Raw genomic sequence first — 17,685 nt, forward strand, 5'->3', positions numbered from 1 at the left:
GTAACTCGTTCAATAGTTGTTACCAGGTCACCAATTTCTCTTGTCACAGATACTAACGTCACCATCAGATTAACAACCGTATAAGGCCTTAACTTGTGAATTGGGTGTCATTGTCACTGTAGGGAAGCGGTTTTAAGTAAATGTGTCACAGAGGGGAGGAGAGGTGGCCAGAGAGAAGAGGTGGCCAGGGAGGAGAGGTGGCCAGGGTGGAGAGGTGGCCAGGGTGGAGAGGTGGCCAGGGAGGAGAGGTGGCCAGGGAGGAGAGGTGGCCAGAGAGGAGAGGTGGCCAGGGAGGAGGGAAAATGAGAGAAGAGGTGGCCAGGGAGGAGAGGTGGCCAGGGTGGAGAGGTGGCCAGGGTGGAGAGGTGGCCAGGGAGGAGAGGTGGCCAGGGAGGAGAGGTGGCCAGAGAGGAGAGGTGGCCAGGGAGGAAGTATCATGGCATCCATATCTTTAGTAAACACTATACAAACACTTCAACATTAATACTCCACAAATAACAACTACTACTGAATATAAATAAACATTCACCAACATCACATTCAACATTCATCTCATACAACCTATAATTAGTAATGACCTTGTGAAATTATCAATCTTCGTCCTTAATGACAGTAACAACACAGCACAGCACAGCACAGCACAACACAGCACAGCACAGCATAACACAGCACAACATAACACCAGTGACTCTCTCTAAGTTGAAGGTTTGTTATGAATGTTTAGGTTATGAGGTGATAGAAGTTGTTGTTGTGTTGTGTTGTGTTGTGTTGTGCTGTGTTGTGTTGTGTTGTGTATGGCAGATAAAGATAACCCTTCACCTGGCAGACGGGGCAGGTAGCTTTAATATTTTAGGTCTCTCACTGTTATCATTCTCCCCCACCCTCTCGTGTGTGTGTGTGGGGGGGGGGTGTCATCATCATCATCTATCTAATTTTTAACAATATTATTTACTAACCAACCACTAAAACATACTGAAACATCGTTAATATTATAAAAAGTAATTCATCTCAACTAAAAATAAAAACATTCTTGAAAACATTATATTTTTTTTTTTCAACCTTTTAAAAGATGTTATGGCTGAGGTCTACCAGAGGCTGTATAATGAGTGCTGGTCAATAATGTGAGAAGCAGCTTGCAGGCGATAACTTCTGGGCAACAACAATAACATATATCAACTGTGTGTTAAGGAGGTGGTGGGGGGGGTGAGGGAGTGTGTAGCGAGCCAGCCAGCCACCCACCCACCCAGCCAGCCACCCACCCAGCCAGCCAGCCAGCAAAGCCATCCCACCCAACCAGCCAGGCAGTCTTTCCCCCCAGCAGGCCAGGCAAGATCCAACCCAGTTTCTTTCAGGGGTTGTAGGTGGTTGAGAAGGAGGAGCAGGAGGAAGATGAGGAGACAAGAAGCTGAGGAAGAGAGGAGGAGGTGAAGAAGGATCAAGTGAAGGAGGAGGAGGAGGAGGTACTGGGTGTGGAGGTGGGGGTAGAGAATACACACTTATCATCTTTATGAACACCTACCATTAAGATGTACTCCTCCGCCCCCTCCCCCTTCCCCCCACACTAGATAATAAGCCCCACTATAAGACTATTTCATTTACGCCATTAGCTGAGAGGGTAATATAGGTCGTTTATGTCAGGAGCAAAACATAAAGAGAAAAATCTACCTTAAGACCCAAGGAGAATAAGGATCATAATGGCGCAGTCTTCATGAGGTGTCGATATTTATAGTGGTGTAGGTGATAGAGAGTTATGGTGCTATGTAATACTGCTCTAGCTTTTTCTTTACCTAACTGATACAATGTTCAAACCAATGACGTAGACAACAGCAGCTGCCTCACGATTCTCAAAATGATACTCAGGGTAAATTTTGCCGCCCGCCATGTAAATGAGGGGGATGAGAGGGGGTGTAGTGGGGGGATCGGAGTGGGGTGGGTGGGGGGGGAGGGGTTGAGGAGGTGTGAAGTATGGGGAGGGGAGGGGAATAAATGTATCTGATTACACTGAAGTTTGTATGCAATTTTGTCTGTCTGTCTGTCTGTCTGTCTGTCTGTCTGTGTGAATATCAGTGTTGAACAGACCCCCTTCCAGCTCTGACCTTTCTGCTCATCAGGTAAAACACAGGTGAGTGATACTTCTCATTTACACCTGACAAAGTTCTGATTATCTTCAGGTGTGTATTTTCTTGTCTCCTACGAGTTTGATTAAAGAAATATCGACTCTAACCTTTTATCTTCAAATGTCTGTCTGTATGTTTGTGATAGCGCCAATAAATCAATAGGCAGAGGTGATTATATTGTGTTTTGCATTTTACACTTGAGGGAGTTTGAAGAGGAAGGTGGGTGGGTGGGGTAGGTGAGTGGGTTGGGTGGTGCTGGGTGGGTGGGTGGGTGGGTGGTGAAGGTGTTGCGCTTTGTGATGTTCTTTTGTTACTCAGGGCGATGACATCAGTGAAATAGTTCCGAGTCGTGGTGTGTCTCTCTCTCTCTCAGGTGAGGTATAGTGGGTGAGGTAAGTCAGGCACACCACGACCACAGTATCACCTTACATGTTCAAGGCACATGTTAACGCCACACAATACTGCTCCTCCTCCTCCTCTCCTCCTCCTCCTCCTCCTCCTCCTCCTCCCCTCCTCTTCCGCCTCCCTCCTCCTCTTTCTTCCTACTTTTCCCACACCTTCTTCCTGTCCCACACCTCCTCCCACACCCACCACTATGATTCTCCTCCTTCTTCTCCTTCCTCCTCCTCCTCCTCCCTCCTCCTCCTCCTCCTCCCTCCTCCTCCCTCCCTCCTCCTCTTATTCTTCCTACCACCATATTGCTCTCCGTTTATAAATTGTACTCTGAACTGTGACTACGCCCCTTCCTCCTTCTCCTCTTCTTCTCCTCCTCCTCCTCCTCCTCCTCCTCCTCCTCCTCCTCCTCCTCCTCCTCTCTCCTCTTCCTCTTCCTCTTTTATATATATTCTCAACCTATAACTCCTCCTTATCTACAGTTCAGGTCATATAAGAATTAAGATAATCAGCATTAGTTTATTCTGATACGTTAAGGTGAGGGAGGTGAGGGAGTCATTGTCCCTCACCTCCTCTCCCTGGTCACGTGAGGTCTAATCCCGTGATCGAAAAAGTTTTGCTTCGACCATAAAAAGTTATAAATATTTACACGGCCAGTTTCTTACATCACCGTAGCTTTATGTACGTTAGAAATGTGTACATGGTCATTATATCATGTAAACACAACACTATGTAGGTTAGAAATGTGTACATGGTCAGTATCTCATGTAAACACAACACTATGTAGGTTAAAAATGTGTACATGGTCAGTATCTCATGTAAACACAACACTGTGTAGGTTAGAAATGTGTACATGGTCAGTATCTCATGTAAACACAACACTGTGTAGGTTAGAAATGTGTACATGGTCAGTACATTATGTAAACACAACGCCATGTACGTTAGAATGTGTACATGGTCAGCCTATCAGAACAGACAGCCTCTACAGTGTTTAATAGCAATAAATCGTCGACGAAATTATTTACTTATTGTTAGGTAAGTTAATTAAATCCTGACCTGGGGAAATAACTGACTGACTGACTGACACCCTGAGAGAATTTTTTTTTACCTTCTCGCCGCTGCCAGGTGTATGACTACCCTCTACCTGGTAACCCTTCCTTTAATTAAGACATAAAATCTAACCTTTGACCTGTGATCTTGACTATAGATAAACAGGTAAAATCTTATTAATCTCTCTCTCTCTCTCTCTCTCTCTCTCTCTCTCTCTCTCTCTCTCTCTCTCTCTCTCTCTCTCGAATATTAGTGACGAAAGTGATAGTAAAAGGGGTGAAGAGAGGGAGGGTGAATGAAGAGAGGGGTGAGGGGAGGAGGTGAGAAGGGGGTGAGAGGAGGGGGAGGTGAGGTAGTGTACAGTATGTGCTTTAAGTTGTTTTTCCTTTTCTTCTTCTCCTTCTCTTTTCCCCTTCCTCCCCTCTTCCTACCTTTTCTTTCTCTCTTTCAACACTTTCCCTTCTCTTCTTCCTCCCCCTCTTCCTCTTCCTCCCCCTTCCCCTACCCCTCCTTTCTCTTTCTTTCTCCTCCTCTCCCTCCTCCTCCTCTTCCCCCCCCCCCTCCTCTTCCTCTACCCCTCTTCCCCATTGTGACACAGGAAGGGTGAACAGGTGAAAGCGACTGACTGTACACAAGGGAGATTTACCCTCACTTCTACACACAAAAAGAAACATTAATTAGTAAACGTCAAGTATGTGTGTGTGTGTGTGTGTGTGTGTGTGTGTGTGTGTGTGTGTGTGTGTGTGTGTGTGTCTGTGTATATGTGAAGGTAGAATGAGAAGAGGGAAACATCTGCACAGGTATTCCCCTGGCAGGAGGTGTAAGGACTAAGAGAGAACAGGTGTTTCTGTGTGGCGTCTTCCGTGTCTCTCCATTCACTGAGTTAAGTGGCCGAGCTGAAAGAAATGTGAGGGATAATGGTGAGGAAATTCAGACCACGTGAAGATTAGACAAAGCCACAGCTTGTTTCACCTGATAATTAAACACCCTAAGGCTAATTTAACGTAACCTAAATATTATAGAAATTCTTTAAGTTGTCGATAGTTATTAGGAGCGTTGCCTATATCAGAAATCACTATAGGCTCGATATGGGCTTCGGTGCCTTATAAACACAAAGCAGGAACGAGAGAAATTGGTTGGTGTAAACATTATGTAGTGTGTGTGTGCTGACTTCCTTCTCTCTACAGCTGACACTTCCTACTACATATCTGCTGACGTCCTCTCTACGGCTGACTCTTCTTCCTACATATCTGCTGACGTCCTGACTCCCCTACATTGCTAATATCGTAGAGTGATATCTAAAGTCAGTCCCTCCTCTGCTGACACTCCTGACACTTTCTCCTGACACTCCTGATATTTCCTCCTATGTATAATGCATATCGTAATGTCATTTTACCTCTCAGGTGCTTTGGTTTGCAAATGTCTCGCGTCTGTCCCAGTCCTGAGTTTTTGAGAAGCTGTCGTGTGTGTGTGTGTGTGTGTGTGTGTGTGTGTGTGTGTAGTGTAGTGTAGTGTAGTGTAGTGCAGTGTAGTGCAGTCATCCACCTACAACTTAGCAGCAACACAGACACACACACACACACACACACACACACACACGACCTCCGCCTACATACAGTCGCCTATTAACAAAGTCCTTTAAGCAAATGTACCCGGCAATTGGCACAAATGATTTCATTGTTACTGAATTTCATTAAGTTCCGGTTGGGTTTGCTCTCTCTCTCTCTCTCTCTCTCTCTCTCTCTCTCTCTCTCTCTCCAGTCTACAGCTGTTGATGATAGTGTTACCGAGTGGGAATTACTGTACCTCTGTTTTATACCCAAATCTGTACTTGTATTTGGTAACGTTGATCTCTCACTTCCCTCACCCCAGTAACCTCTCACCCCTCACCCTTCTCACCCCCTCATCCCCTCATCCCGTTCCTCACACCTGGGTAATCAAGGAGACCGTCACCTGTGTCATAATCAACCAGGTACGCGACACAACATTAAACCTCACCTGTTGTTTACCTGAGTCCCGTACCTATAATAAAGGCCCACATTATGCTCAGGGACTTGATGATGTGTGTGTGTGTGTGTGTGTGTGTGTGTGTGTGTTGAAGCCTATTAACTGTGTGTGGTTTTCTAGGCCTCTTATAAGCCTATTGATTGTTCCTTTGTAGTAAAAACTCAGATTATTCCCTAACTTTCATTCTTCTTTTCTTTACTAAACATACATTTCTATTTTCTAATTTACTAAGTTATTCTCCTTTATTATTCCAATTCCTTTGTATATCATCCCTTTTATCTCTCTATTTATCTAAGTATTCCATTTAAATTATGATTCGTTTTCTTTGTCAGAGAATTTCTCCATTGTATCAAAGATCAATATTCCTTGACAGCCAAAATCAGTGACTCGAGATGGTCTGTTGCCTTCTGCTTTCATGTCCGCCTGATTGTTGTGTTGGTCAGACCCGTGATTACTTCCGGGGAATGAGACCGATGGTGATTAAGGTAATTTTTTTTTTTTCTGTAATTTACTTATACTGACGAAGGTAAGGTCAGCGAGTGGTATATGCTGGCCTGGGGCGAGTTGACGAGTACCTCCCTTCACTGTGTGTCTGGCAGGAGTTGGAGTTGTTTTTTATAAGAGTCTATCCTTATAAATCTCATTACCTCACTCTATCCTTCTATCCTCTCCTCTCTCTTTCTCTCCTCTCTCCCCTCTCCCCTCTCTCCCCACTCTATCCCTCTCTATCCCCTCTGTCCCCTCTCTCTTTCTCTCCTCTCTCCCCTCTCCCCTCTCTCCCCACTCCCCCTCTAACAACCTCTACTGAATCATATGATCTCTTTGGACAATCTCCCAATTCCCGTTTTCTATAATAATGTCTTTAACATCGAATCAGTTACGTAGGATATCCATTTACACTAAGAGTTGGGGTACAAATATCCATGTGTGTTATCCTAGACAAGTTATCCGTCTTAGCATCCATGTTTCTTCTTTCCGCATATTGCTATCGCGTTCTCTGTTTCCTTTGATCTTCCTGTGAGTGAGGAGACAGACAGACAGAGAGACAGAAGGACTTGGGAGAGAGGGATGGACGGAAAGAATGTGATGGACAGTAAAAATAGAGACACAGACAGACCTGGGTGGGAAGGATGGCGGGAGGGAGGAATAGAGGAAAGGAGGGAGGGAGGGAGGGAGGGAGGGAGGGAGGGAGGGAAGGAAGGGGCGTTATTGGCAGTAGATACAGAGGGAAGCCTTAATCACTGCTCTTGTGGGTTATCATAATACTGTGGAGGTCAGCACCCACGTCCTTACCCTCCCTCCATCACTCCCTTACTTCCCTCCCTTCCTCCTTCTCTCCCTCCCTTCCACCCTCCTTCCCTCCCTCACCTCTCTCCCTCACCTCTCCCCTGGTCAAGGCTCAGGTCAGGTCAGGTTACACAATACAGTATTCGAGTTGAAGTTGGTGTGAGTCATTTAGTGAACACAAGTGACGGCTGTCCTGACGAATAATACATGAAACTGACCGCTGTAGTTATGTAGTAGTGATGATGTGGTGGTGATGGTGGTGTAATGGTGAGGATGGTGCTGTTGTGATGGTGAGGTAGGTGTGTGTGTGTGTGTGTGTGTGTGTGTGTGTGTGTGTGTGTGTGTTTTTTTATTATTATTATTTTTTTATTAAGTAGTAATAGTAGTAATAGTAATAATACATAGTTACGGTCTTATTTCTCATAATTTGTCCCATATATATATAATATCTCTCAATATTTTTCTTAATAAGAAAAAGTCTAATTAATAATGGCTCATTAGATACACGTCACCTTAAGCAAACGCATTCATTAATTTTTTGGAAGATTAAATTAGTGTCAGGTTGTGACTAATGGTGGTGGCGGTGGTAGTAGTGGTGGTGGTAGTAGTGGTGGTGGTAGTAGTGGTGGTGGTAGTAGTGGTGGTGGTAGTAGTGGTGGTGATGGTAGTAGTGGTGATAGTGACGATAATGGTGATGAAGGTGGTAGTGGTGATGCTGGTAATTACTTAATGACGCTGCATTTATTAATTATTTTTTTATATCATACTCACAATTTCAGTTATGCCTCTGTTTTTGTTGTTGTTGTTGTTGTTGTTGTTTTCATAAAAGTTGGCGGGAACTAAAGACAGCGATCCGTTCTTTCAAACGCTTGGATCTGTGAAGAAGAGAGAAAATAAACAAAATTAGAACGTATTGCACATTAGATAAAGGGTTTAATTTTCGTTAGTTATGTTTTTAACCCCTTGAGTACAATGACTTAACCCCTTCAGTACAATGACTTAACCCCTTCAGTACAATGACTTAACCCCTTCAGTACAATGACTTAACCCCTTCAGTACAATGACTTAACCCCTTCAGTACAATGACTTAATGTAAGCGATATTTAAATATTTCTTGCATTAAATACTGCTTGCGTTAACCATTCCTGACAATAATTACTGTTTAAGTTAAGGATACCTGACAATAAATACTACTTACGTTAAATATTCCTCCCATTAAATCCTACTTTCGATAACTATTCCTCTCATTAAATCCTACTTACGTTAACTATTCCTCCCATTAAATCCTACTTACGTTAACTATTCATCCCATTAAATCCTACTTACATCAAACATCACGTATACTAAGGGATCCGTCATATGAAAACTCTGAAAAAAAAGAGGTTTGGAAATTCATCGTTGTATCGGTGATATTTGAGCGAGTCGAAAAAAAAACTGGAAAAAAAACTGGAATATATGTGAATTGAGGACGAGAATTTGGTCACAGTGATGCAGCATTACCACAAAACAGTTCTAACTATCCCAGTTTTTTGGCGCTGTAATGTGAACCTGGATGGGTGGGCCGGGCCGAACCACTGGTACACAACGGTGGGGGTGGGGGTTATGGTCTCTGTCTGTCTGCCTGTCTCTCTGTCTCTTTATAGGCCTCAAAAAACTCACATACTTACTGAATAATTATCTCTCTCTCTCTCTCTCTCTCTCTCTCTCTCTCTCTCTCTCTCTCTCTCTCTCTCTCTCTCATACACAGGAAAAAATATATATATATCGTTAGACAAAAAAATATACCAACTTGGTTAATATATAAAAAGTATAAAAATGATTATAGCATAAATTATTCTATTTGTATTTTGTCATCAAGTTACAAGTGTCTGCATTTTGTAAATTATAAACACGAAATAAAATGTTAAAAGGGAGTTAGTATTCTCTTACACACACACACACACACACACACACACTGAAACGAACATATTCTGGGTGACATTATTCATGTAAAAATATTTGTTGTATAATTCTGGCTAAAAAAGAAATAATTTATGATTCTCACACAGAACTAAACCCTACGATGATTTTTTTCTCGTAAGTGAAAATTTGTGGGAATGGACGTGAATGGTTAACTTCAGGTAGAGGGAGTTTTTTAAAGTAATTTTCTACCTTAATTTAGGGAGATATATTTTGTTAGTAGAGACAGACAGACAGACAGACAGACAGAAAGACAGACAGACAGACAGACAGAAAGACAGACAAAGACATAGGGCAGAAAGAGAGAGAGAGAGACAGACAGACAGACAGACAGACAGAAAGACAGACAACGACATAGGGCAGAAAGAGAGAGAGACAGACAGGCAGACAGACGGACAGAGAAAAAATAAAGAAAGATACAGACAGACAGACAGATAGACAGGCAGACAGATAGACAGAGTAACTAGTTAAGTGGTTATCAAACACAATCTTTTTCTTAAATTACTGAAATCATATTACAATAAAATTTATGACCTGGAGTTGTAAGCCAGAGGTCCGTCTGTTTGTCTGTCTGTCTGTCTGTCTCTGAAGGAAACGTGTCAAAAACGGTAAAAACAATAATGTGTCGGCTGTTGGCCAAGGAGAAAATTGTTTTATTTTTGGTGAGAATAAGTTAGAGTTTGGTTTACAGTTCTGGAGAGAGAGAGAGAGAGAGAGAGAGAGAGAGAGAGAGAGAGAGAGAGAGAGAGAGATCACGATTACCCTTCCTTTTAACTCATCAACTTCCGGACTGAAGAGAAACTATAATCTTGAGGCATCTTTTAGTGTGTGTGTGTGTGTGTGTGTGTGTGTGTGTGTGTGTTCTTCCGGCTCTGTGTACTCTGTGTAGTGAGTACCACCGACCGTGTGTACTCAGCCTACCCTACCCTGTGTGTATAGATACTCGGTGTTAACATTTTATTGAAAAGGTCTTGATGTCACGGGGTCTTTAAGCATTAACTGAAGAAGTCTTATTAAGCGTTAACCCAAGTCTTATTAAGCGTTAACCCAAGTCTTATTAAGCGTTAACCCAAGTCTTATCATCAAGGTTTTAACTCAGCTCCTTACTAAAACACCCACAACAACACCAAGCTCCTGTGGGTGGGTCATGATTCAAGAGCTTCACCCACAATCTTCCCTTCACAAGACCTTAATTCTGGAGCGGTGATTTTGTACACATCTGAACACCAATCTGGAGAGACCATTTCAAACATACAATGGTATTTTTAGCTCGTGTTTCTAGTACTATTGCTAAAATAAACTGAAAAAATAAACATTCACAAATTCTGTAATCTTGTCACAGGGATCAATATTAAGATTTTTTTGGAGAGGCTGTGTTCTCCTGAGGTAGTGGTCACGCGTGTAGACGTCGGTGGTGGTGAGGGAGTGGGGAGGGGGGGGTGTTCATCTTCGATCGATTCTCCGTCATGTGTAAATCCCTTTGGCTATCGCGTCTCTGTAACAAACGAGGGTCAGGTCCCATCCCCTCACCCCACCCCTCACTCTCACCCCTCATTACCCCCCCCCTCATCTTTCCCCTTCATGCCCCTTCCTCCCACCCCAAGACACTGACCAAGCGTTTAAGGATTTTTTTTCCAGGATATATATTTCCCTGTATTAAAATTTTACTTCCGGTGCGTTGCTTGAGGTTTTATAAGACCGTCGTTGTGTGGTCTAGGAAAAAAACCAGTAATATTTCTGAACCATAGATGTAAATAAAACATGACCTTGGATTTGATTTTGAAATACAAGTGTTATTTTAAATGAATTTTGATCACGTGATATATATTGCCAATTAACTTACTTATTGAGAAAATGCAAGTAAGAGCTAAAAGAGGACACACACACACACACACACACACACACACACACACACACACACACACACACACACACACACGCGGGGACGCACTGGGTACACTGGGCCGTTAAAGAAAGAAATTACAATCTGTCAGCCAGACGAGGCCAGTGTGGCCATATCTGTGGCCCTCACCCCCAGCTAGTGTAGCCAAAGCTGTGGCCCTCACCCCCCAGTCAGTGTAGCCAAAGCTGTAGCTAAGCCATCCTCCCACCTGGCCACCCCACACTTCTCCCCTCAAATACCTTCTCCCCATCTCCCCCTTCCACCATTATCTTCCTCCAGTCTCCCCTTTCCACCAAACTCTCCCCAATCTCCCCTTCCAACCATTCTTTCCTCCCCCGTCTCTCTCTCACCCCCCTGGCAGCTGGTCTTAACTCCCCACAACTCAGTCCAGCGACAAAAACACAGAACAAGAAGGTAAAAAAAAAAAAGTGTGTTGAGGAAGGAACAAAAATAAGATCCTCGTCACGAAAATCTGACAAGGAAGGACTGAGAATAAGAGTGGTAATTAAGACGTCAGGAACAGGCAGGTGGAGGTTTTAGTCTCAGGCGACAAAGGTGATGTATTACCTGCCTACCTGCCTGCCTACCTACCTACCTGTCCGTGTGGGGAGGTGGAGGTGGAGGAGAGGGAAAATGGTGGAAGGGGGACGAGGAAGGGGATAAGGTGGAAGAAGAGGAGAAGGAGAATAAATGGAAGAAGAGGAGGAATAAGAAGGGGTAAAGGGGGAAGAGGAGGAGGAATGAGGAGGAAAAAAGAGGAGGTAGAGGCCAGGGTGAGGTTAAAGGTATGATGAGAGAGAAAGAGAAAGGTGATGTAAGCCTACCTACCTACCTACCTACCTACCTACCTACCTGTCTACCTACCTACCTGTCTACCTACCTACCTACCTGTTTACCTATTTACCTACCTGCCTACTTACCTACCTACCTACCTACCTACCTGTCTACCTACCTACCCACCTGTTTACCTACTTACCTACCTACCTGTCTACCTACCTACCTACTTACCTACCGACCTACTTGTCCGTGTGAGAAGGAGGAGGAGAAAGAGAAGGAGGAAGTACAGACAGACGAAGAATAAGAGGGACGGAAAAAACGAAGAAAATATAAGAGCTCGAAGAAAACAAATGAGAGAGAGGTGTGTGTGTGTGTGTGTGTGTGTGTGTGTGTGTGTTTACCTGATCATAATTAACACCTTTCCCACCACGAGACTGACACAACTACCATTATATCATCCCTCCCAGACTAAAGTTACAACGCTAATAATTTTGTCACGACTAAAACCACCATTGAATTAAAAACACTCACAGTAAAACTTTTATTTATTGTTAATGTCTTGTTCATGTTTCATACCGTGAGGCAGTTATGAGTGAGTGTTATAGTGAGAATGTGTTGTGTACAGTGTAGAGGGGTGTAGGGAAGTATGGTGAGTGAGGTATATGGTGTCTGTCTGTGTCTTTCTGCAACGTAAATTATATCTCTGTTCCACATTCTCTCTCTCTCTCTCTCTCTCTCTCTCTCTCTCTCTCTCTCTCTCTCTCTCTCTCTCTCTCTCACACGATATTCATTTTACATGCAGAATAAATTTACGACCGGACAAACACCTCAGCTTGAATGAATGATGTACCGTTATACACTTTTCTGACTGTAGTTTATTCAGTGAGCGTTACAGCGGAGTCTTACAGAGGGAACGTAAGATTGTTTACATTACATAACTTCACTGTATTATGTACTTTTATGAGGAACGTATTGAGTGTAGTTTGAAAATCCTATTGGAACGTAAGAGTGAATGTGTCGAGTGTTATAGGAACGTGTACGCCTATAGTGAACGTGCCAAGGGTTATAGGAATGTATGCTCCTATAGTGAACGTGCCAAGGGTTATAGGAATGTATGCTCCTATAGTGAACGTAAAGTGAACGCGTCAAGTGATTTAAGAACGTTTGCACCTATTGTGAACGTAAAGTGAACGTGCCTAGGTTATTAGAACTTATACGTCTATAGTGAACGTACCTATAGTAATGTGTACTCCTATAGAACACGTTCAGTGCACTACTACTACTATTACTACAATTACTTTTACTACTACTATTACGACGATTACTTTTACTAGTACTATTACTACTACTACTAATAATAATAATAATAAAAACAATAACAATAATAACAACACAAACAATAATAAAAATAAAAATAATAATAAAAATAAAAATAATAATAATAATAATAATAATAATAATAATAATAATAATAATAATATATTTCACCTCAATAAATATAACACAGATGAAAGGTAATTATAATTAGTACGGGAATTACACCAAGTAAAAGCAGGTCAGGATTACAAAGGTATAATTTATATTTATTTCTCAATATAAGATTAAAAAGTTGTAGAAAATTTATTGATAGCAAAGTGGGGATCATGTTCGTGTGTGTGTGTGTGTGTGTGTGTGTGGCTGTTTGTTTGTTTGTACACACACACACACACACACACACACACACACAGATATAGGTAACCCGGATTTTTAAATATGTTCTTTAGTGAATCCAGATTTTCAAGGATTCGTAGGTAGTTTTTCTTCTAATTTGGAATAGAATATCACATCTTGTTATGCTCGACTCTTAAGTAAAGATTTGAACTTCATTTAGTTGCCGATTGAAAGCGTTTTCTCACCTCCATAAAGTGCATGATTTTTTTTCTTAGTGTAAGTGTAAGAAAAATTTTATATGCTAACCTAACCTAACACTGTCATCTTCCCATCTATGACAGCCGCACCTCCCTATCAATGACAACCCCACCTCCCAATCTATGACGGCTGCACCTCCCCATCCCATGACAGCCGCTTCCCCCTATACTGTCCTTCCTCCTCCCTACCTATAACAGCATCTCCTCCCCATCCCATGACAGCCGCACCTCCCCAACCTATGACAGCCTCTCCTTCCCATCCCATGACAGCCGGACCTCCCCAACAATAATTGCAACACCTCCCCACACTGCCCCACCTCCCGACACTGCTCCCCCTCACCTCCCCACCAAACCCCCACATATTCCAGGGACTGTGAGTGGAGGAACAGCTGTGGGTCCATAAAGGTGGGCGGAGCGTCATGATGTGGGAGTGGCGGGGGGCGGGGCTTACCACACTCCTCCCGCCACAAACTCACCAATCAACCGTAGGAACCCTCTCTCTCTCTCTCTCTCTCTCTGACGGGAACTTAAAAGGGTAAAAATGTAATACACTCGATTCAGAAAAAACTTCGTAGTAACATGAAATCTTAAGTCACTTGTAGTTACGGTAAAGTCTTAGGACAATTTCGCCTCCATTTTCCTCCATATCTGTACTCAAGTTTATGTGAATCTGTGTACAACTTGTTCTTGTTGAGATACATACACACTGTCCTTACTGAGATACGTACACCTTGTCCTTACTGAAATACGTAGGATTTCGAGCCATTTAATGCAGAAAACCTCATTGGATATCTTTGGTTTTAATGTGGGAGGGAACACAAGCTATTTATTACCCTTCTGTTAACTTGGGAGGGAACAGGAATCAATGTGGGAGGGAACAGAGGCCACTTATTACCCTTCTGTTAACATGGGAGGGAACAGGAATCAATGTGGGAGGGAACAGAGGCTATTTATTACCCTTCTGTTAACTTGGGAGGGAACAGGAATCAATGTGGGAGGGAACAGAGGCCACTTATTACCCTTCTGTTAACATGGGAGGGAACAGGAATCAATGTGGGAGGGAACAGAGGCCACTTATTACCCTTCTGTTAACATGGGAGGGAACAGGAATCAATGTGGGAGGGAACAGAGGCCACTTATTACCCTTCTGTTAACATGGGAGGGAACAGGAATCAATGTGGGAGGGAACACAAGTCCCTTAATGCCCCTCCAAAAAAGGCATTTAGTTATAACGAAGCGGGTCCTCCATCATGGCTCATAAGTATAAATGAATTAGGAAACGAGAGGGGGGAGGGGCACCTATAGTATACAGGTGACCATAGACTCATTAGTGAAGGTTACCTGCTTAGTGCCTAACCTGGTAAATGATGAAGTTGATGAATATAGAGAGGAAGGAGGAGAAGGAGAATTAGAGGAGAGCGGAAGAAAGAGAAGACAATGGGGAGAAAAATGACAGAGAAAGTGGAAATAAGGACAGAAGGTGGAAATAAGGACAGAAGGTGGAAATAAGGACAAGGAAAAATAAGCAAAAAATGTAAACAAAATAAAGGAAAAATGTGAAGGGGAAAATAAAAAAGAGAAAATGACTAACAAGAAACAGAAGACAGAAAAAATAATACCACCAAAAAAAAACAAAAAAACACAAAACAGGAGTAGAAGAAAATAAAATCTCAAAATAAAAAAATTAAACAAAAGTTAAAATATATTCAAACAAAAAACAAAACGCTAAATTATGATAAACAAATTGTAAACAAAACCAGATAATATAATCGTCTTATTTTGGTCAAGTAATCGTTTAAGAAATAACACGACAGGTTATAATAATTCGTAATAATAATCATAACAAATAGGGGTTACGAGCCAAAAATTTATGGTCATTATTTAGTCTCGTAAATAATCCTGGTCATTTGTACATTGAAGTAGATAATTAGGAAATAATTTTTCTTTTTTTATTTGTAATTGTATAAATTGTATAGACGTTCACTTTAATCGAACACGTTTTATATCCCCGAACGCCTTAAGAACATTGGTGAAAAAAAATTAGATTTTAGTTATCATAAATTAACCCCAAGCTATCAGGACCACATACCCCTATCGTTACACCTCATAACCCCTCATACCCACCTCATACCCTCATCATAACCCTTCACAATCTAACAAAATCTTCAAGCAAGCAAATTCACTCCTTTAAGAATTACTCCGGTCGCGAAACACACTCACCCAAGACAAGATGGCTCCCCCACACGGTTCCTATCTCCCTCACAGTTCCTATCTCCCCCACACGGTTCCTATCTCCCTCACAGTTCCTATCTCCCCCACACGGTTCCTATCTCCCCATGCAGTTCCTATCTCCCCACACGGTTCCGACCCTCACACGGTTCCTATCTCCTCACGCGGTTCCTATCTCCTCACGCGGTTCCTATCTCCCCACACGGTTCCTATCTCCCACACAGTTCATATCTCTCCCACACGGTTCCTATCTCCCCACACGGTTCCCATCTCCCCACACAGTTCCTATCTCCTCCCCACACTTGCTCCTATCTCCCCACACAGTTCCTATCTCCTCCCACACGGTTCCTATCTCCCCCATGCAGTTCCCATTCCCCCATGCAGTTCCCATCTCCACACGGTTCCTATCTCCCCCCCACACAGTTCACATATCTCCCACACGGTTCCTAATCCTCCCCACACGGTTCCTATCTCCCAATAGTTGTGCTCCTTTATCTCCCACACGGTTCCTATCTCCCCACAGCAGTCTTATCTCCCACACACGGTTCCTATCTCCCCACACGGTTCCTATCTCCCCCACACAGTTCCTATCTCTCCCACACGGCTCCTATCTCCCCCACACGGTTCCTATCTCCCCCACGAGGTCCTTCGAGTATGTTATCAGATTTATGTCAACAAACTTATGACAGTGGAGGTGGTAAAGGCTCAAGATAATTACTAGGTCCTATTTTAAGGGAAGGTCGTTTATAGTTTGTGTGTATAGATGTTAATAGTGTGTGTGTGTGTGTGTGTGTGTGCGTGTGTGTGTGGGTGTGTGGGTGTTAGCAATGTGTCTATATGTGTGTATAGGAAACCTTAATAGTGTGTCTGAATATGTGTGTGTACAGTATATAGACACATCGTATTAAACATCTATACATATATAAACAAATAAGACTTACAGTGGTAGAGGTGTGGTAGGGGTGTGGTAAGGGTGTGGTTGTGGTGTGGTAGGATGGTCATCTCTCCCACACATCATAATATAAATCACATTAGGACACCACAAACCCACTTGTCAGGGTTCAATACACTCTATCTCCTTTCTAAGGCTTCTTGATAGTCTCCCGGAAGCAAATTCATAAAATCCACGCTGATACGGGCCTCATCCACTCTGATTGGCTCTTAACATCATGGCGTCAGCTATTACTCGGCTCACTATTAGGGCCTCACTCTGACTGTCTTTCAACATCATGATGTCAACTATATACCACCTCACCATTGTGGCCTCACCCACTTTGATTGGCTCTCAACATCATGACGTCAAACCTGGTTACCACTCACCACTGTGGCTCAGCCACTTTTGACTACGCCTCAACACCATGAGATGTCAACGACATCTGACCCCACCACTGTGGCATCAATCACTTTGATTGGCTCTCAACATCATGACGTCAGCTATTACCCACATCATTATTAGTGCCTCTTCCACTCTGATTGGCTCTCAACATCATGACGTCAGCTATTACCCACCTCACCTCTGTGGCCTCATCCACCTTGATTGGCTCTCAACATCATGACGTCAGCTATTACCCACCTCACCTCTGTGGCCTCATCCACCTTGATTGGCTCTCAACATCATGACGTCAGCTATTACCCACCTCACCTCTGTGGCCTCATCCACCTTGATTGGCTCTCAACATCATGACGTCAGCTATTACCCACCTCACCTCTGTGGCCTCATCCACCTTGATTGGCTCTCAACATCATGACGTCAGCTATTACCCACCTCACTATTAGCTTAAACTTTTTTCTGGAAGTCTAATTACGCATGTAAGAAACACCAGCTGACGCCATAGTGAGGAAGCACCAATCAACGCACGTCATACCCGCATTCACGTGGATTCTATCAAAACATTATAGGGAAGAGAGTCGCGTAAATGTCTTGAATATAGAATCATGTGTAATTTCTTGTCATTGCAACATAACTTTATTCTTGCAAAAAATTATAGAAGTTGGTTGCAAGAATTTTTGTAAGCCAGTGTGTGCATTATTTGTTGCAGAGGAGGAAGTGATATTT

General features: G+C 42.9%; 1 protein-coding gene across 3 annotated transcripts in view; it reads right to left on the reverse strand.

Moving 5' to 3' along the window:
- Nucleotides 1–17,685, reverse strand: part of LOC121863575 (lachesin-like) — a 50,871-nt gene that overhangs the window by 23,980 nt on the left and 9,206 nt on the right. For all 3 annotated transcript variants that reach the window (XM_042362290.1, XM_042362289.1, XM_042362288.1), the window contains one exon: nt 7,626–7,729. The gene's annotated coding sequence lies outside the window, so the exon portion shown is untranslated. The remainder of the gene's footprint in view (nt 1–7,625; nt 7,730–17,685) is intronic.

The sequence above is a fragment of the Homarus americanus genome, unplaced genomic scaffold (genome assembly GCF_018991925.1).
Source record: "Homarus americanus isolate GMGI-L3 unplaced genomic scaffold, GMGI_Hamer_2.0 scaffold41366, whole genome shotgun sequence".
NCBI lineage: Eukaryota > Metazoa > Arthropoda > Malacostraca > Decapoda > Nephropidae > Homarus > Homarus americanus.